The following is a 21896-nucleotide window of genomic DNA, read 5'->3' as shown; positions in this document are numbered from 1 at the left end:
ATCTCGCTTTCAAGTCCTCGACTTCCACCCTCCCCTCTTTAACTAATTAGATGAAGATTCAGTGGGCTTGGTGGGTCTCCTCCGATCTCTCGTCTCTCGTCCCTCCCTCCATTCTCAATTTGCCTGGAGCTGATAATTTAGACAATTAGACAATATGCACAAACTCTTCCCGAATCTCTTCTGCATTTCAACAACAGCTGTCCTATTTTATTACGCTATTAGTAGTAGTACTATTTGTGGGTACTTATGTATAATTATATTCCTGGTGCAGATAAGTACGTCAAATGGAGAAAAGCAAACTGCAAATACATCCACAATGCATATCAGATGATAATAATACTCTTCCCATTCAGAGCCTTCTATAGCATAGTATACGGGCTCATGGCTGACAATACATCCCATTTGCAAGAGTTGGGTGACAACTGCCTAGCAACACATCTCTCCTCCAGAGGTGGCCCTTCTGCATCTCTGAGTGTGCATGTTACTCATTGCCCCTTAATCCATGCGTCTTGCATTGAAAGAATTGCAGATATTTGCCAGGAATGTAGCTGGGTATAATAGGAGGATGTGAGATTGGTAGGAGCACATCTACCTGCAGGTTCCAAGATCACATGGTATATATGAATCCTGTCTGCTATAGTTAACAAACAACTTTGTGCACTGCTACTTGGACGGGAGACATCATTGCACTGCCACCTGGTGGTGTTTACTAGTACTACATTTTCCTAAATATCTCCATCCTACTCCACAACTCAGGTCATCTCCACCCTCCCTTTCTCTTTCTGGATGGCCCCATTGGCCAATCCTTAAGAAGTTAAATATTTGCCCTACTTAGCTTGATGTATTCACAAATATGGAGATGGCAGGGTCTAACATAGTATAAAAAAAGTACCTGAAGGAAGTTTGATAGCCTCCATACACATTAGCTCTAACATAAACAGGGTTAAAGGCACACCACTGGTGAAGCAGCATTTTTGGAGCCTTTGGTTAGATGACAATGGATAGTTTTACCACAGCCGACACTGTTAGGAGACAATGAAGACTATATGCATTGCTAATAATGTGATTATTATTTCTGCGTTTCCCCCTCTGCACACTGAGCAGCCGATTCGCTTGTGTTCCTGATGTAAATCTCTGCAGGGATTTTTCTGTCTAATTACCGCGCTCTGTATTTACCAAACACGCGGTCGCGATGCAGGAGGCACGCGAGGATCTGGAGCGATTATTGGATAATGTAATTTGCTTTGTGTATCCAGCAGTTGTCGTGTATTGAAGTACCGGAGCAGGCTGCGTCAGACATCTCTGCACAGTGGTGTCCATGTGGCAGCTGCCTGGGTGCAGTTTGCTGAGTGTGTGTGGGGTTTCTATGTCATTTTTCACAGGCTAATGAAAAGTCCTTTAAACCAAAACATCAACCATTTCTTCTCTTGCAGTATTGAAGTTCGTAGGAAGAGGTCCCACTTTTTCCTATTGCCACAATGCACGGCTGCTTCTAGGGCATAAATACTTCAACTCTTCTGCAACACTGAAATGATCAGATGCCAAGCTGCAAATCTGGCAATGCAAAACACCAGTCCTAATGAATCTAGTCCAGTGGGTTTGACTGATTCTGGGTGTTCAAACTCCAAAGTTAGCGGTCTAATTGGGGCTTACGTCCAAACCCTCAGCAAAATAAAATTTGGGTGCATGGGTAAACACGGCCAATGACTTTAATGGTGCAGAGTCAGTCGGTCGGTCTTGTATCATTTTTGGGTGTATACGGCTACTTGAGGTGGACACCCAGACACAATCTACTACAGAGATCGGATGTAATCCCTGATGGGACAACTGAATGTGGGGAAGAACACAGCATGAAAGGGGTCTTAGGGAAGACTCATGTCTATTTACACTTTGCTATTCAAAGTATTAAATGACTGCCCACCGGCAACATGTTTGTTGTGCAATGTCATCTTCAATGTATAAAACAATGTCCACCTCTTTCGCTGAGTGGTGTAGGACACACATGCTCAGTCACCTCTATAATAAGCCGAGTGCTGGTTGACACACACGCTGTTACCTCCACTTAATGAGCCGAATGCTGGTGGACACACATGCTCAGTTACCTCCCCTTAATGAGCCGAATGCTGCTGGACACACATGCTCAGTTACCTCCACTTACTGAGCTGAATGCTGGTGGACACACATGCTCAGTTACCTCCACTTACTGAGCTGAATGCTGGTGGACACACATGCTCAGTTACCTCCCCTTAATGAGCCGAATGCTGCTGGACACACATGCTCAGTTACCTCCACTTACTGAGCTGAATGCTGGTGGACACACATGCTCAGTTACCTCCCCTTAATGAGCCGAATGCTGCTGGACACACATGCTCAGTTACCTCCACTTACTGAGCTGAATGCTGGTGGACACACATGCTCAGTCACTATCCTCACACTTTGGTCTCATCGCAGTGATGCTTTATTCCTGCTTTCTAGCAGCTTGCCAGGAGAGGAGCACTGCCTCTGCATTATATGTGAGTATAGCTAACCAGTCTCCTTTTATATAGGAAGTAAGTAGACACTTTACTTATACAGCTTCGAGTGGAGAAGGAAACTTGCTGCGATTTCAGAGATCTTGGCGCTGGTCTCCCAGGGCTCGTATGACGTTGTTATACCACGTGAGCACTGCAGGCAGTCAGCGAATCCTAAAGTGCTGCTGATCTCACACTTCATCTGGACATCCAACGTCCATTCAAAGAAAAATGTATTTTACTTATTGATTTTAGCCATTTAAACAGTTCAATTAAACCCATAGAGCTTTACAGACATTGTCATCACCGTCCCTTTTGGGGCTCACAATCTAAATTTCCTATAAGTAATTTGTTAGAGTGTGAGATGAACCCGGAGAACCCATAGGAATCCCATGTAAACATAGGGAGAACATACAAAGTCCTTGCAAATGTTGTCCTTGATGGGATTTGTGCCTAGGTTGAGGGTGCTGTTGTGTTCCTTCCATGTCAAGTGATACAAATCTGAATATTTTTTTACCCGATGTCTTTGGATTTTTTTTCTTTGTTTTTTTTTTTTAAAGTGCTACTTTAGTGAATTACAAAAAAAGTATTGCATTTGTATCTTTATTAGTTAATTTTTTTTATAGATTTCTACAGTTTTGAAAGTCTGAATTTTAGGCTTGTATGATGTTACATTTTGTTATAATATCTTGGGTTAAAAATAATATTGTTTAAAACGGTACAGGCTTTATAGTGAACCTGTCACCAGGTTTGGCCGATAAGAGTTACGGCCATTCCCTTTCAGGGCCGATAGGTACCGCATTCTATAATGCTGTATATCTGCCCCCAACCCGACCCGGAAGAGAAGAAAAATAACTTTTATCATACTCACCTGTGGGGCTGTCCAGTCCGATGGGCATCGCTAGTCTTGGTCCCATCTTCTTACGATTCCCGTCCTTCTGCTTGCTTCGTGTGGATGACGCGTCCCTTTGTCATCCACAGTCTCCTCAGCACAGTGCTCCTGCGCAGGCGCTCTTCTCTGCCCTGTCGAAGGCAGAGCAAAGTACTGCAGTGTGCAGGCGCTGGTGCTCTTTGACCTTTCCCGGCGCCTGCGCACTGCAGTACTTTGTTCTGCTCTCAACAGGGCAATGAAGTGCGCCTGCTCTGGAGCACGGTGCCGACGAGATGCATCATCCACACGAAGCAAGCAGGAGGGCGGCATCGCAAGAAGGGAGGCGCCAGACCAAGAAGAGCGACACCCATCGGACCGGACTGACCCGCAAGTGAGTTGGGGGCAGAAATACAGCATTATAGGATGCTGTATATCAGCTCTGAAAGGTAATGGCCGTATCTCTTATCGGCCAAACCTGGTGACAGGTTCCCTTTAATTTGATATGTCACAAGATTATGTTTGTTGATATTTTGTTTTTGAGAAGCCAAATTCAAAATTTGGATGAGTAATTTTGAAAAAACAGTATGTTGAAAATTTTCAAAAAAGACGTGCGTTACTTGAGTTCTTGGTTACATTTGTACAATGATTGAAGTTGGACTATCCCTGGGATCATATTTTTAAGTGTGATTTTGTAAATACAGTCTCATCCTTATCATATGTTTGATACTAAAGTAAAAGTAGCAATATTAAATATTTAAATGTACGTATATACATTTTTTTATTATTATGTCACTATTTATGTCCTTTTTTCAAGTTTTTAAACAGAGTATAGTAATTAAATCATCAAGTTTTAAAATGAAAACAAAATGAACTAGTCTGAACAATTATTAGTCAATCTTTAGGGTATGTGCACACGTCCGGATTTTTTGCAGAAATTTCCTGAAGAAAACCGGAGATTTTCTGCAAGAAATCCGCATTTTTTTTTGCGTTTTTTTTTTCCGTTTTTTTCTCGTTTTTTTTAGCATTCTGCAAGCGTAATTAGCTTGCAGAATGCTAAAGTTTTCCAAGCGATCTGTAGCATCGCTTGGAAAACTGACTGACAGGTTGGTCACACTTGTCAAACATAGTGTTTGACAAGTGTGACCAACTTTTTACTATAGATGCAGCCTATGCAGCATCTATAGTAAAAGATAGAATGTTTAAAAATAATAAAAAAAATAAAAAAAATGGTTATACTCACCTGCAGACAGCGGATCTCCTCAGCGGCGCCCGTTCCTATAGATGCCGGTGTGGTTCAGGACCTTCCATGACGTCGCAGTCACATGAGCGGTCACATGACCAGTCTCGCAACCAATCACAAGACCGCAACGTCATCGCAGGTCCTTCACCGCACACCAGCTATAGCAACCGAAGCGGCAGCATGCACCTGAGAGGCGGGAAGACTCCGGAGGCCATCGAAGGTGAGTATATGACTATTTTTTATTTTAATTCTTTTTTTTTGACCAATTATATGGTGCCCAGTCCGTGGAGGAGAGTCTCCTCTCCTCCACCCTGGGTACCAACCGCACATAATCTGCTTACTTCCCGCATGGTGTGCACAGCCCCGTGCGGGAAGTAAGCAGATCAATGCACTCCTAGGTGTGCGGAATCCCCGCAATTCCGCATTTTAATGAACATGTTGCTTTCTTTTCTGCGATGTGATTTTTTTGCGGAAAAAAGGCAACATTTGCACAAAAAATGCGGAATACACTATAAATAATAGGAGGCATATGTTAGCGTTTTTTTCGCGTTTTTATCACGTTTTTATAGCGAAAAAACGTGAAAAAAACGCGAAAAATACTGAACGTGTGCACATGGCCTAAACTGAGCTCTTATCATCAATTTGATCCTTCCACTGGGCGAGATTTAATCTTGTCCACAATCTCTTACTAACAATGGCCATTTCCTTTTGTGTCAGAGAGGCTGTACGGCCTGTTATGGTTTTTGGGTCCACCTGAGTTAATATCTGATTTTTGTTTACTTTAAATATGTCTGGTTTTCTTTGATACACAAAGGATGGGGATGGATAACAAGGATGCTAAAAAGGATGCTAATCTTTGGACAGTACATTAGCCAGCCACCAGTACGGATCATATTCACAGGTCACATTTTTTATTTGAATTATTTTAACCCCTTCACAACTTTGGACATATCCATATGTCCAGGTCACCTAGTACTTACCGACCTTGAACGTATGGATATCTCCAGGCGATTTTGTGTACACAGGGGCTATGCATGCATAATCAACGCTGGGTGTCAGCTGATTCATACAGCTGACACCTGACACTCAGTGCCAGGAGCTTTGCCCACACCATTCCCGACACTTTAACCCCCTAAATGCTGCGATTGCAGCATTTAGCGAGCAGGCAGAGGAAAGAAAGCCCCTCTACCCTTTGATCGTTGCTTTGATTACTCACTGTTGTCATGACGATACCTGGGTCACCGGGTACTAGCAAGATAGATCATGCGCAGTGCATGATACAACGTTTGTCTGCAGGACTGACAGGCTATAAGGTATAGCAAAAAACAAGCTATCACATGACTCTGCTGGCAAAAATATGGAAAAATTATAGCTCTCAAAATATGGTGATGCAAAAACTTGCTTTTGCAAAAAAAAGCGTCTTTTAGTGTGTGAAAGTAGCCAAACATACAACCAATATAAATCTGGTATTGCTATAATTGTACCGATAAAGTCGTCTAAATACTTGTATCGCATGAAGAATGACGTAAAAAATAAATACAATCATTTCTTTTCCTGCTGTTGATTTGTTCATTCTGCCTCCCAAAGATCGCAGTAAGGCTGTGGAGCGCCCCCCCCCCCCCGTGGGCCGTGGGGTACTCGGTACCGGGTCCTTCGGTTCACAGAGGGATGTCATGGTGGCTGACCCGGTCCGTGGCCCTGGGACGTCCGTGTTAAAGGGGAAAGGTCTTTAAAGGGAATGTTCATGACGCCACCTGTGGTATACGGTCAGGGTGACCGACGCTGCTTTAAGGGGTCCGCTAGGTAATGTTATGGCAGCTAGATGGTATACCTTCCCACAGGTAAAGTATGTCCCCAGGTCTTCCCAGTGTGTAAGATGGTGGATGGTAAGAGGCGCAGTGAAGAACGAGGACACCAGGTTGCAGTCTCTTTACCTTTTTACTGAAGGCTTCAGCATCCATAGTCCAGGGCACCAGATCACAGGGCAGGCAGAGTCCGGCCGGTTTGGAGGCAAATCCAGAGTCCCCTTATCCAGGTGGAAATCAGTAGCCTTCCTTTGCACTGCAGTGTTGTAGTCCCTTACTGCTAAGCTTCTCATAAGGTCCTCACAACTATTGTAGATGTTATGTCTCTCTCTGTCCCCCGGATGGATAGGACAAACCCGTATGACTGGTGGCTTGAGGCTGTTTGTAGGGACTCTAGCATGCCCCGGCCTCTAAGGGGTGCCACCGTGCCTCCTGGGTGTAGATGTGGACAGGTAACTTGCAATTAGCTGTCCTGACGATCTCTGGAGCAAGGCATAGAGGATCGTTGCTCCCTCGGTGTTCCGGCTACCAGAATCTTGCGCCTCAGAAGGAGGCAGCCTGCGCAGGGCAGAACTCCTCTGATGTCCACTCCTTTGCTCTGACTTCTTCACCCTCTCTACAATACAGTTCTCTTTCCGTGTCTCTTTCTGTCTCGGCCCCTGACAGGATCCCACCCCTGTCAGGGACCAGCTACCTGAGCGAAGCTCAGCCAGCAACTGCCTAACTTCCTCCCCAGGCAACCAGTTTTATGTAAGTGTGAGGAGTGCCCTAATAAATAGGAGCATAGCTCCCTCTGGTGGTCTGGAGTGCGAAATGTGTTGTATGTTTGTGATACCTGGATTCAGTTGTCTTTCATTGCCTCCAAACGTAACATCACTCCCCCCTAGAGGAGAATGATATTACTGCAACGACCAGGACCCTGGGGTGCTGCAGCTCGGCACACATTTATCCTGTGGTCTGCGCTGAGCGCTTGCATCGGGGTTTTCATGTAAATCTCTGAAATACGTAATTCAAATGGAATTCCTGGGCAAAAGTTTCTCTATAATGAGGCTGATAGAGACACTGTGGACACTCTCTGGCCTGTGATCCAGCGGTGTCCGTCTTTTTAGGCATGAATAAAAGTGCAGTCGGCCACAGTTTTGTGCACTTCTGAATGGAAGGAAACAGCTGAACAGAGAGCAGACGGAGTCCAGAGTTACTCTGCTGCCTCATAGTGAATGGCTCCCTCGGTGGTTGCATCTGAATCACGTCACTCAGTAAAATTTGGGGCAAAATCATTTTTGGGTGAAAAATATTTTTCCTTATTTCCATAGATCAACGTTGTAAAATTCTGTGAAGCACCTGTGGGTTCAAGGTGTTCACGATACTTCTAGATACATTTCTTGAGGGGATTTTCCACTGTTTAGGCACATCAGGGGCTCTCCAAACTCGATATGACACCAGCAGAACAATTCCATCAAAGTTAACATTCCAAAACGTCACTTCTTTTCTAAGCACCCAAAAGTGGTGTTCCTCCACATATGGGGTATTGGCATGTTCAGGAGAAATTGCACAACAGATTTTGTGGTCCATTTTTTCCTGTTACCCTTGTGAAAATAAAAAAATTGGGTCTAAAGTAAAATTTTTGTGAAAAAAAGCTAAATGTAATTTTTTTCCTTCCATATTCCAAAAATTCATGTGAAGCACCTGAAGGGTTAATAAACTTATAGAATGAGAGGTGCAATTTTTAGAATGGTGCCACTTTTTGGTATTTTCAAAGTCACTTCAAACGTAATGTGGTCCCTAAACAAAAAAAGATTTTGTTTAACCCCTTCAAGACGCAGCCCTTTTTCGTTTTTGCGTTTTCGTTTTTCGCTCCCCTCCTTCCAGAGCCATAACTTTTTTTTTAAGTTGTACTTTTGAACGACATCATTGGTTTTACCATGTCTTGTCTAGAAAATGGGAAAAAAATTCCAAGTGTGGTGAAATTGCAAAAAAAATGCAATCCCACACTTGTTTTTTTGTTTGCCTTTTTTGCTAGGTTCACTAAATGCTAAAACTGACCTGCCATTTGATTCTCCAGGTCATTACGAGTTCATAGATACCAAATATGTCTAGATTATTTTTTATCTAAGTGGTGAAATAAAATTCCAAACTTTGCTAAAAAAAAATAAAACAATTGCGCCATTTTCCGATACCCGTAGCGTTTCCATTTTTTGGGATCTCGGGTCAGCTGAGGGCTTATTTTTTGCGTGCCGAGCTGATGTTTTTAATGATACCACTTTTGTGCAGATACGTTTTTTTGATCGCCCGTTATTGCATTTTAATGCAATGTTGCGGCTACCAAAAAAAAACGTAATTCTGGCGTTTTGAAATTTTTTCTCACTACGCCGTTTAGTGATCAGGTTAATCCTTTTTTTTAATTGATAGATCGGGCGATTCTGAACGCGGTGATACCAAATATATGTAGGTTTGATTTTTTTTTTATTGTTTTATTTAGAATGGGGCGAAAGGGGGGGGTGATTTAAACTTTTATATTTTTTTATTTTTTTCATATTTTGTAAAACTTTTTTTAACTTTTGCCATGCTTCAATAGCCTCCATAGGAGGCTAGAAGCTGGCATAGCCTGATTGTCTCTGCTACATAGCAGCGATCATCAGATCGCTGCTATGTAGCTGAATTACAGGCTTGCTATGAGCGCCGACCACAGGATGGCGCTCGCAGCAAGCCGGCATCAACAACCATGGAGGTCTCAAGGATACCTCAGGTTGTCATGCCGACGCATCGCTGACCCCTGATCATGTGACGGGGGTCGGCGATGTGAGCATTTCCGGCCGCAAGCGGTAGTTAAATGTCGCTGTCAACGTTTGACAGCGGCATTTAACTAGTTAATAGCGGCAGGTGAATCGCGATTCCACGTGCCGCTATTGTGCGCACATGTCAGCTGTACAAAACAGCTGACATGTCGCGACTTTGATGTGGGCTCACTGCTGGAGCCCACATCAAAGGGGGAGACACGCGCGGTACTAGTGAACGGGTTAAAAAATGAATAATCACTGGTCAATTTTTAACCCTTACAACTTTCTAACAAAAGAAAATTATGTTTAAAAAATCATGCTGATTTAAAGTAGACATGTGGTAAACGTTATTTATGAATATTTTGTGTGACATAACTCTTTGATTAATAAAAATAAAAATTTGGAAATTGCAAAAGTCATATGACAAGTTTTGTTAAAAGGTCAACATTGACTGTTACGATTGCTACTTCCAATAGGTGGCACTAGAGTTCTAGTCCTCTTCCTCTCTGAAGAGACAATTTGCATATTTCCCAGAGGAGCATTGCGGCTTTAAGTCTCATCATCTTGACATGCTTAACATGTCACTCTCCGCAAGGAGAAACGATACTTCTTGGATCCCATTTTTCTTCATAAATAAACAAGTGGTCTCCAGAAGCAGAGATGGCATTCCAGGAACTGAGCCAGTGTTGTTGGCACCGGATGTCTCTAAGGAGTTTGTGGTCCAGAGATGGACGCGTCAGATATCGGGCTGGGCGCTGTACTATCACAAGAGGTGAACGGCGAAGAGCACCCCATAATGTATCTAAGTCAGAAGCTGTCATCCTGTGAGAAGAATTACTCCATAGTGGAGAAGGAATGTTTGGCCATCAAGTGGGTGTTGGACACTCTAAGATACTACCAATGTAAGGAGGTTGCTTTCCCTGCTCCTTACCTGGAACCACTTAGTCAGACAGCTGGGTTGTCGGGGGGAAGACTTTCTGCCCTGGACAGAAGGGACCATGTGACTGCTGGGGGCAGAGAGGAAGAGAGGGGGTGTGGTCAGAAAAGAGCGGGAGAGCAGAGCACGCGAGACAGAGGGGACAGCATGCCAGACAGAGAGCAGGCTGCAGCGCTGCGCTCCCCGACAGAGAGTGCTCCCCATGAGGGCACTGAGGCTGAGATACCAGCCATAGTGGCGGCTGGATGTGAGAGTGTGGACTTGGAAGCCTCCGTACTCAGAGAAGACGTTTTCCCTGACAATGACCAGAGCGCGCAACCTGGTTAACCTGCCAAAATTCTTGGGGAGCGATGTCATGTTGTGTAGTTGGACGGAGCGCATCCGAGGGATGATGCGGATGCATCCTATGAGGCCGGCTCTGCAGGCGTAAATAGCTGTGATGGCCCTAGAGGGGGATGCACGGGACTCTCTTATGCTCAGACCCCCTCAGGCGACAGATACCCTGGACAAAGTATTACGTATACTTGAGGAGACACATGGGGACCCCACTGACGTAGGGGAGCTGCGCATGCGACTGTTTCGCCGGGTACAAAGAGAGGGGGAGACCGTGACGCAATATATGAATGCACTGCAGGAGCTTCATACTGCCATCATACGGAAGGACGGCGTAGGTGTGGGGGCAGTTGACGTTGTGCTGCGAGACCAACTGGTGACAGGCTTGCGAGATGTGTTGATGAAACAGGCCTTGCGAGAGCGCATGCACATAAAGCCCGATATGACTTTCTCTGAGGTCGGGAGTGAGGCACGCACATGCGAGCAAGAGCAAGGGGTGGTAGTGCCAGTGGGGAAGGTATGGAGCGGGGAGGTATCCGCCCCTCAATGGGTAGAAGACTTGAAGAAGGAGGTTAAGCGGGTCAGTGAGGAAGTGGCTGAATATAAGAAGACCCCTGCTGCAGAGTACAGCCTTCCGGTGCAAGAAAGGGAAACCACCTCCCAAAGTGAGACTAGTGCCGCTCGGCGAAGAAGACTGCCTACATGCTACCATTGCGGAGCACCCAGTCAGAATGAAGAGGAGATGACATGGACCCGGTATTCCCGGTTGAAGATAAGAAGAATCTGGGAAGAGGTTGAGAGTCTGGGGAGAGCCCTTACTGCAGTCTTGGGGATCAGCGGCATATCCCGAGGTAACGTGCGAAAGCAGCCAGAGGGAGATAGAGGAGAGGTGCGCAGCATGAAGAAGGCTTCAGTGGCGGCTCCAGAGTGTAACTCCATATCCTGGAGTGAAGAGCAACCGCAGATGAGAGATGTCTCCCGCCGAGATCGACGATCCGGACGAAAACGCCCTCCAGACAGACGCAGACGTGAGTGCTGGGCGTGCAGAAGGGTGGGACACCTGTCCAGAGATTGCCCTACCCGAAAAAAGCGGTGGCCGAGATCCGTTCACCCCTCTGAAGGTCCTGCTAACTGGAGGGAACATTGCCCCTGGAGGGAATGGTACGGCAAGAAGAGAAGAGTTCCACCTAGAGCAAGACAGTACCACAATGTCGGACGCCAAGGAGAGGTGGAGAAGGTGTCGAGCATCTTTGGTGGAATGACTGCGCTGTCCCGACGTGTGAAGGCAAGCCTGGTGGAACTCCAGTTTGGGTCTGACGGTTCTGTCTGTGAGACTCAGCCCAGAGGGAAGAAAGGGACGTCCACTCGAGAAGACCACCTAAGTGCTTTACTACCTTGCCCAGCACGAGTACCCGAATGAGAGAAAGTGCCAAGTGTTCCTGCGGCACTCGTTTTCGAAGCCCTTGTCGATGAGAAGGAGGAACCACAAATATCGTCCCCTGAGGTGAAGAGTGTGCTGGCTGTCAGCTCACAGGATCTTGATCGAACAGAGGAAATGGAACAACTGTGTGAGACAGGGAGTGTGCCTGAGAAGCCCTGTGGAGTGATGCCCGCAGAGCCCGGCACGGAGGATGAAGAGTCCGACCTGCATGATCTTAATTCATCTGACTCTAGTTTTGACAAGAATGCTCCTGTCAAAGAGAGGGAGAGCTATGGAGAAGAATTGCCTGTACTTAGCTCCCAGACTGAGGAGCCCGAGCAAGAAGCCCCTACGCAAACACCTGCTATCGGCAAGGCTAGGAAGAAGAAGAAAAAGAAGAAGAGGACAGCAGTTGTTGACGAAGCAGAGAAAGCATATCTCAACCTGACTGATGAACAGCTCCTAGACCATTTAGTTTGGCAGTATGTGCAAGAAGAAAAGCAGAAGGAGATGCGAGAATTGCAGGTATCTGACTCCCCTCGAAAGAACAAAGAGAAGCACAAAGAGTCCTCGCCCGTGGAATGGCGAGCTTCAAGAGGGGGAATGTAAGGAGGTTTCTTTCCCTGCTCCTTACCTGGAACCACTTAGTTAGACAGCTGGGTTGTCGGGGGGAAGACTTTCTGCCCTGGACAAAAGGGACCATGTGACTGCTGGGGGCAGAGAGGAAGAGAGCGGGGTATGGTCAGAAAAGAGCGGGAGAGCAGAGCGAGACAGAGGGGACAGCGCGCCAGACAAAGAGCAGGCTGCAGTGCTGCGCTCCCCGACAGAGAGTGCTCCCTGTGAGGGCACTGAGGCTGAGATACCAGCCATAGTGGCGGCTGGATGTGAGAGTGTGGACTTGGAAGCCTCCGTAATCAGAGAAGACGTATCCCCTGACAGTGACCTGAGCGTGCACCCCTCAGTGACCGCAGTGACAAGCCAGGACCCCTGAGTGTGACAAGTAAACTGCTCAGTGTGTGTGTAGCATTGCTACTGCAGAAAGCCTGCCAGCCTGATATACAGAGACTCGCAGCAGAGTGGCTGAGTTACTTCCTGCTTTCAGCTTCACTGGAAGAAAAGACTACAAAAGACTAAGGCTAGGGTCACATTGCGTTAGGGCAGTCCGTTTAGCGCATAGCGCTACGGACTGCGCTAACGCAATGTTCCAAAAGGGATCGCGTTAGCCGATCCCGCTAGCGCAGATCCCCGATCTGCGCTAGCGAGGAACGGACCGCGAACGCTGCAAGCAGCGTTCGCGGGCCGTCACTCAAATGACGGCACATCGCTAGCACACGCCCAATGTGGGCGGGAGCTAGCGGTGCGTTCGCCATTACAGGCAATGGCGGCGTTAACGGACTACGTTACACCACGTTATGCCGCAGTGTAACGTAGTCCGTTAAACGCGGTCACATAACGCAATGTGACCCTAGCCTTAACCCCGGAGTCTCCAGTTCCCAGGAGACAGAGGAGAGACTTCAGGATCTCAAGTGCTGCTGATGACTGTACCCATGTTGGAATTAGGACCCTCCAGTCAGGACCTCCCTGGACTGATAAGTTACAAGAACACTCGTTAACCCTTTTGATTAACTGTTTACTGTTTGATTTATCTTCATTAACCCCCTGTTTACTCCCTCCCTGCGAGGAGAATCTCACTCCTGTTAAAAAAAATTCCCCTCAACAGTTGGTCTTTCTGTTCCGTGGTGACATACTCAACCCTGCACGCTATTACACCCCTTAGGCAGAAAATTCAGGCTAGTGTCAGGCCAAGCCCTGCTGAGGTGGATGAGGGAAAAGAAGGGGAACAATACCCAAGTGACCAAGTGGTTCCTAGCTCTTCAGGGTTTTACCTTCCATGTAGTCACAGAGCTGTAGGAGAGATCAGGGCAACATAGGGTCTTATCCAAGCGATATAACAGGTGGTATAATCAGATTAAACTCACCTTTTTGAAGTATTTTGAAAGCATGTCATATGAAAATTAGCTGTAGCAGATGCAAGGGTCAGCAAGTGACCATAAGACATCAAAGGGTGAAAGGAGGGGTTTGTGGATGGTTTCTGCGCTTGCTGATGGTTAATGAGACATATATCCCTGGATGTTGAAGGAAATGGAGGTTTATTCAAAGCATTTCAAAGTACAAATGACTTCTTCATCAGGAAAGACCACAAGATGTGGAAGAAACTTTCCATGTAGGACATAGGCCCCAGTAACTGCATGGAAATGTTGACACACTGTGAAGGGTCCACAGTTTGATGGTGGAAAGTGCCAAGCCCCCAGATGGCTGCCAGATAGGTCCCTGAGGGGAGATTTTATGTGTATCATCGAGGTTGGTAGCTTTGGTGAAAGCAGGCTCCAGCACGTATAGTGCTGAGAGAGTTAATAGGGCGTATCAGGGCCAGGTTTACCAGCAGTCAAAGAAATGTGTGTGACTGCCTGCTAACATATACTCACCCTGTGGGCGTGGTATAGGAAATAAAATGCAAACCAGTTGTCTCATTCAGTGTCTGTGTCTGGAGGTGTGTAGATCTCCAGTGTTGGTCTTTGCTTAGGACTCAAGAACTGGACACTAATTCAAGCGGGCAAACCCGCAATACTGTATGGACTATTTACTTTGTATTTTCACTTTGTGCCAGGAAAGGCTGTCTTTTGTTTGGTTTCCTGAGTGGTTTATGAAGTCTTAAGAACACAGCCTTGACATTTTACTGAAACCACTTGCTGTGCCTACCTTAAATGCAACCAAGTGAGTCGAAAGCCTACAGGAGAAACAGTGTGCCTTGAAAGCCCTGGAGTATACAACAGAGGAAGGATGCTGTGTGGAATAATGTTTCATACTGTAAAGGAAGCGTCTATAATATTTTGTACCCACCATCCCTTATGTATAACCCTTACTAAGTTTGACTAAAGTAAATGAACGTGGGGCCCTCATAGCACAGGTCCACACAACCAGCTGAGACCCACATTTTTGTGTATAAGGTACCGGGCCATTATAGACAAGTGCTTTGCCCAAGGTAACCGGCCTGTGCCACATTACACTAAGACTGCAGCGCTGCAAAGTAGAGATGAGCCACCTCCCTAGTGTTCGGGTTCGGTTCGGTTCGTCGAACAGGGACGTGTTCGACGAACTGTACGTCGAACGTTCGACGAACACCGTCGAACCCAATTGAAACCAATGGCAGGCAAACACATGAAAACACATAGAAAACACCTTAAAAGGTGTCCAAAAGCTGATAAACTGTTCAGAAGACACAACAAACACATGGAAAAGTCACAACTACATATAGTCATGCGAAAATAAAAGAGGTGGAGGAGTAAAAAGAGGAGGAGACACAGATATAGGCATGTCATGCCCTTCTAAAATCAAGAAAGGCTGGAGTAAAAATCTAAACTCACTCTACCAACACCCAGACGTCTTGACAAAAAAAAAATATCTTTAGGTAGAATGGCAGCGGGTCCATTGAGAACACTCTCCTTAGAAGATGTAGTGGTACCCCCGTTGGGAGTTGTGCCAAAAAATGAACCCAATACATTCAAACTAAGCCACCATTTGTCATATCCAAGGGACAGGTCAGTAAACGACAACATCGACGCGGAACCAAGTACAGTACTATGTACTGTATACCTCCTTTGACGAGGCAATCAGGCGGGTCAAGAAGTTGGTAAGGGGCACCCTAATGGCCAAAACAGACATTGAGGGGGCGTTCCGGTTACTACCTGTGCTTCCGAATAGTGTCCTCCCATTGGGCTGCTTCTGTGAAGGAGTATACTACATAGATCGCTGTTTGCACATGGGGTGCTCCATATCCTGCTCACTATTTGAGGCGTTTAGTTGCTTCCTCGAATGTGTCATCATGGACGTTTGTAAGGCGGCACATATTATCCATTACCTCGACGACTTCTTATGCCTGGGCCCAAAAGATTCGCCACAGTGTGAAAACACGCGGTAGTCCACCTGTGAGAAGGAGAGAGCTGGAGGGAGAGTGGACACCCCAGAGCCGAGGGGTTAGATTGAGAAACAAAGAAGGCGGTGTAGCTTGCTTCATGGGTGGGGTACTCTGCTGAGTAGCAGAAATTGCTACTAGGCCCAAAAGGATTTCCTGGGCCAGATGCCGTTACAAAATAGTAGTTAGGTAAACAGGCGGCTGTCATGGTTCCCAATGGCAAGGGAACGTAAAAAACACATAAGTAACGAACGAGCTCTCGGGTGATGGAAACTCGAGTTGACCGTGAGCTAAATCTACCACACAACTAACAGTAGCCAGGGAGCATACCTACGGCTTCCTATATGCCACGCGCCAGCCGGAGGACTAACTACGCCTGGTAGAGGAAGAAACAGACCTGGCTTACCTCTAGGGAAATACCCGAAAAGATGATAGCAGCCCCCCACATGTAATAACGGTGAATTAAGAGGAAAAGACATACACAGTATGAAAGTAGATTTAGCAAAGAGAGGTCCACTTTCTAGATAGCAGAAGGATACAAAAGAGGACTTCACGGTCAACTGAAAACCCTTTCAAAAAACCATCCTGAAATTACTTTAAGACTCCTGTGTCAACTCATGACACAGGAGTGGCAATTTCAGCCCGCAAGAGCTTCCAGCTACAGAGAATCACAAAAACTGCAAACTGGACAAAAGGTACAAAACAAAAGGACAAAGTCCACTTAGCTGATCAGCAGACTAGTAGCAGGAACATGCAACCGAAGGCTCTGGTTACAATGATGACCGGCAAGGAAATGACTGGAGAGCAAGGCTAAATAGGAAACTCCCAAACACTGATGGAAGCAGGTGAACAGAAGAAGCAAAGTGCAAACAAGTCACCAGTACCACCAGCAACCACCAGGGGAGCCCAAAAAGCGGATACACAACAGTACCCTCCCCTTAAGGAGGGGGCACCGAACCCTCACAAGAACCGCCAGGGCGATCTGGATGAGCCCTATGAAAGGCACGAACCAAATCCGAGGCATGAACATCAGAGGCAGTTACCCAAGAATTATCTTCCTGACCATAGCCTTTCCATTTAACCAGATATTGAAGTCTCCGTCTGGAAATACGGGAGTCCAAGATCTTCTCCACGACGTACTCCAATTCACCCTCCACCAGCACAGGAGCAGGAGGTTCAGTAGAAGGAACCACCGGTACCTCATATCTCCGCAACAACGACCGATGGAACACATTATGGATAGCGAAAGATGCCGGGAGGTCCAAACGAAAGGAAACAGGGTTAAGAATCTCCAAAATCCTATAAGGACCGATGAACCGAGGCTTAAATTTGGGAGAAGAAACCCTCATAGGGACAAAACGGGAAGACAACCACACCAAGTCCCCAACGTGAAGGTGGGGACCAACACGACGACGACGGTTAGCAAACTGCTGAGTCCTCTCCTGGGACAATTCCAAATTATCCACCACTTGTCCCCAAATCCGATGCAACCGATCCACCACCGCATCCACTCCAGGACAATCCGAAGATTCAATCTGACCAGATGAAAAACGCGGATGAAACCCTGAATTGCAAAAGACAGGAGAAACCAAAGTGGCAGAACTAGCCCGATTATTAAGAGCAAACTCCGCCAACGGCAGAAAGGCAACCCAATCATCCTGATCCGCAGACACAAAACACCTCAAATAAGTCTCCAAAGTTTGATTAGTTCGCTCCGTCTGGCCATTGGTCTGAGGATGGAATGCAGACGAAAAGGACAAATCAATGCCCAACCTGGCACAGACTGCCCGCCAAAATCTAGACACGAACTGGGTACCCCTGTCAGAAACGATGTTTTCCGGAATACCATGCAAGCGAACCACATTTTGAAAAAACAGAGGGACCAACTCAGATGAGGAAGGCAACTTAGGCAATGGCACCAAATGAACCATTTTAGAAAAACGGTCACACACCACCCAGATGACAGACATCTTCTGAGAAACAGGGAGATCCGAGATAAAGTCCATAGAGATGTGCGTCCAAGGCCTCTTCGGAATAGGCAAGGGCAACAACAACCCACTAGCCCTAGAACAACAAGGCTTGGCCCGAGCACACACATCGCAAGACTGCACAAAAACACGCACATCTCGAGACAGGGAAGGCCACCAGAAGGATCTAGCCACCAAATCTCTGGTGCCAAAAATTCCCGGATGACCTGCCAGAGTAGAAGAATGAACTTCCGAGATGACTCTAGTGGTCCACTCGTCAGGAACAAACAGTCTACCAGACGGACAACGATCAGGTCTATCTGCCTGAAATTCTTGCAAAGCACGTCGCAAATCTGGAGAGACAGCAGACAAAACCACTCCATCCTTAAGGACACCAGCAGGTTCAGAATTCCCAGGAGAGTCAGGCTCAAAACTCCTAGAAAGAGCATCTGCTTTCACATTCCTAGAACCCGGTAAGTACGAGACCACAAAATTAAACCGGGAAAAGAACAACGACCAACGTGCCTGTCTAGGATTCAGGCGCCTGGCAGACTCCAAATAAATTAAATTCTTGTGATCAGTCAAAACTACCACCTGATGTCTGGCACCCTCAAGCCAATGATGCCACTCCTCAAATGCCCACTTCATGGCCAAAAGCTCCCGATTACCAACATCCTAGTTTCGCTCGGCGGCCGAAAATTTTCGCGAAAAGAACGCACAAGGTCTCATCACTGAGCAGTCGGAACTTTTCTGCGACAAAACCGCCCCCGCTCCGATCTCGGAAGCATCGACCTCAACCTGAAAGGGAAGAGAAACATCAGGCTGGCGCAACACAGGGGCAGACAAAAAGCGGCGCTTAAGCTCCCGAAAGGCCTCCACGGCAGCAGGGGACCAATTGGCAACATCAGCACCCTTTTTAGTCAAATCCGTCAGAGGTTTAGCAACGCCAGAAAAACCAGCTATAAATCGACGATAAAAATTAGCAAAGCCCAAGAATTTCTGGAGACTCTTCAGAGAAGTAGGCTGCGTCCAGTCGTAAATAGCCCGAACCTTGACAGGGTCCATCTCAATAGAAGAAGGGGAAAAAATATACCCCAAAAATGAAATTTTTTGAACCCCAAAAACACACTTTGAACCCTTTACACACAAAGAATTCTCCCGCAAAACCTGAAAAACCCTCCTGACCTGCTGAACATGAGACTCCCAGTCATCAGAAAAAATCAAAATATCATCCAAGTACACAATCATAAATTTATCCAAATATTCCCGGAAAATATCATGCATTAAGGACTGAAAGACAGAAGGTGCATTAGAAAGGCCGAAAGGCATTACCAAATACTCAAAATGGCCCTCAGGCGTATTAAATGCGGTCTTCCACTCATCCCCCTGCTTAATTCGCACCAAATTATACGCCCCACGAAGATCAATCTTAGAGAACCACTTAGCCCCCCTTATGCGAGCAAACAAATCAGTCAGCAAAGGCAACGGATACTGATATTTGACTGTAATTTTATTCAGGAGACGATAATCAATACAAGGCCTCAGAGAGCCATCCTTTTTAGAGACAAAGAAAAAACCGGCTCCTAAAGGTGATGAAGAAGGACGAATATGTCCCTTTTCCAGGGACTCCTTAATATACTCGCGCATAGCAGCATGTTCAGGTACAGATAGGTTAAACAAACGACCCTTTGGAAATTTACTGCCAGGAATCAGATCTATGGCGCAATCACAATCCCTGTGAGGAGGGAGTGAACCAATCTTAGGCTCTTCAAAAATATCACGATAATCAGACAAAAATGCCGGAATCTCAGATGGAATAGATGACGAAATGGACACCATAGGAGTGTCCCCATGAGCCCCCCGACATCCCCAGCTTAACACAGACATAGCCTTCCAGTCAAGGACTGGGTTATGAGACTGTAACCATGGTAATCCAAGCACCAAAACATCATGTAAATTGTACAACACAAGGAAGCGAATCACCTCCTGATGGTCTGGAGTCATACGCATAGTCACTTGCGTCCAGAACTGTGGTTTATTACAAGCCAAAGGTGTAGAATCAATACCGTTCAGAGGTATAGGGACTTCCAGAGGCTCTAAATCAAACCCACAGCGCCTGGCAAAGGACCAGTCCATAAGACTCAGAGCGGCGCCCGAGTCCACATAGGCATCCACGGTAATAACTGATAATGAACAAATCAAGGTTACAGACAAAATAAATTTGGACTGTAAAGTGCCAATTGAAATGGACTTGTCAACCTTCCTAGTACGCTTAGAGCATGCCGATATAACATGAGCAGAATCACCACAATAGAAGCATAACGCATTTTTACGCCTATAATTCTGCCGCTCGCTTCTGGACATAACTCTGTCACATTGCATTTTCTCTGGCGTCTCTTCAGAAGATACCGCCAAATGGTGCACGGGTTTGCGCTCCCGCAAACGCCGATCAATCTGAATTGCCATTGTCATGGACTCATTCAGACCTGTAGGCGCAGGGAACCCGACCATAACATCTTTAACGGCATCAGAAAGGCCCTCTCTGAAATTTGCCGCTAAGGCGCACTCATTCCACTGAGTAAGCACAGACCACCTACGAAATTTTTGGCAGTATATCTCCGCTTCATCTTGCCCTTGAGATAGGGCTATCAAAGCTTTTTCAGCTTGAATCTCCAAATTAGGTTCCTCATAAAGCAACCCTAAAGCCAGGAAAAACGCATCCACATTGAGCAACGCAGGATCCCCTGGTGCCAATGAAAATGCCCAATTTTGAGGGTCACCTCGCAGCAAAGAGATTACAATCTTAACCTGCTGGACAGGATCTCCTGAGGAGTGAGGTCTGAGAGAAAGGAATAATTTACAATTATATTTGAAATTCAAAAACCGAGATCTATCTCCGGAAAACACCTCTGGTGTATGGATTTTAGGTTCAGAAATAGGAGCATGTATAACAAAATCTTGTAAATTTTGAACCTTCGTAGCAAGATTATTTAAACCTGCAGCCAAACTCTGGACATCCATGTTAAACAGCTAAGGTCAGAGCCATTCAAGGGTTAAGAGGAGGTAAGAAGCAGCTAGACAGCAATTAAGGGCTAGGCAGCAAAACTCTGAGGGAAAGGAAAAAAAAAAATTTCCCTTCAACACTTCTTTTTCTCCTGCTTCAGCCCAAACAATTAACACTTTGTTGGCCGGTCATACTGTCATCAAGGCTTTCCTGTCATGGTTCCCAATGGCAAGGGAACGTAAAAAACACATAAGTAACGAACGAGCTCTCGGGTGATGGAAACTCGAGTTGACCGTGAGCTAAATCTACCACACAACTAACAGTAGCCAGGGAGCATACCTACGGCTTCCTATATGCCACGCGCCAGCCGGAGGACTAACTACGCCTGGTAGAGGAAGAAACAGACCTGGCTTACCTCTAGGGAAATACCCCAAAAGATGATAGCAGCCCCCCACATGTAATAACGGTGAATTAAGAGGAAAAGACATACACAGTATGAAAGTAGATTTAGCAAAGAGAGGTCCACTTTCTAGATAGCAGAAGGATACAAAAGAGGACTTCACGGTCAACTGAAAACCCTTTCAAAAAACCATCCTGAAATTACTTTAAGACTCCTGTGTCAACTCATGACACAGGAGTGGCAATTTCAGCCCGCAAGAGCTTCCAGCTACAGAGAATCACAAAAACTGCAAACTGGACAAAAGGTACAAAACAAAAGGACAAAGTCCACTTAGCTGATCAGCAGACTAGTAGCAGGAACATGCAACCGAAGGCTCTGGTTACAATGATGACCGGCAAGGAAATGACTGGAGAGCAAGGCTAAATAGGAAACTCCCAAACACTGATGGAAGCAGGTGAACAGAAGAAGCAAAGTGCAAACAAGTCACCAGTACCACCAGCAACCACCAGGGGAGCCCAAAAAGCGGATACACAACAGGCGGCGTAGCTTGCTTCATGGGTGGGGTACGCTGCTGAGTAGCACTAAATTCTACTAGGCCCAAAAGGATTTCCTGGGCTAGATGCCGTTAAAAATAGTACTTAGGTAAACAGGCGGTGTAG

The 21896-nt window shown here is 46.2% G+C and overlaps 1 long non-coding RNA gene across 1 annotated transcript in view; it reads left to right on the top strand.

The window, feature by feature from the left end:
- Positions 1 to 21896, top strand: part of LOC143809322 (uncharacterized) — a 202912-nt gene that overhangs the window by 847 nt on the left and 180169 nt on the right. The window lies entirely within an intron of this gene.

The sequence above is a fragment of the Ranitomeya variabilis genome, chromosome 2 (assembly GCF_051348905.1).
Source record: "Ranitomeya variabilis isolate aRanVar5 chromosome 2, aRanVar5.hap1, whole genome shotgun sequence".
Lineage (NCBI taxonomy): Eukaryota > Metazoa > Chordata > Amphibia > Anura > Dendrobatidae > Ranitomeya > Ranitomeya variabilis.
Note: the sequence above shows the minus strand (reverse complement) of the source record. Positions and strands in the feature narration are given on the sequence as shown.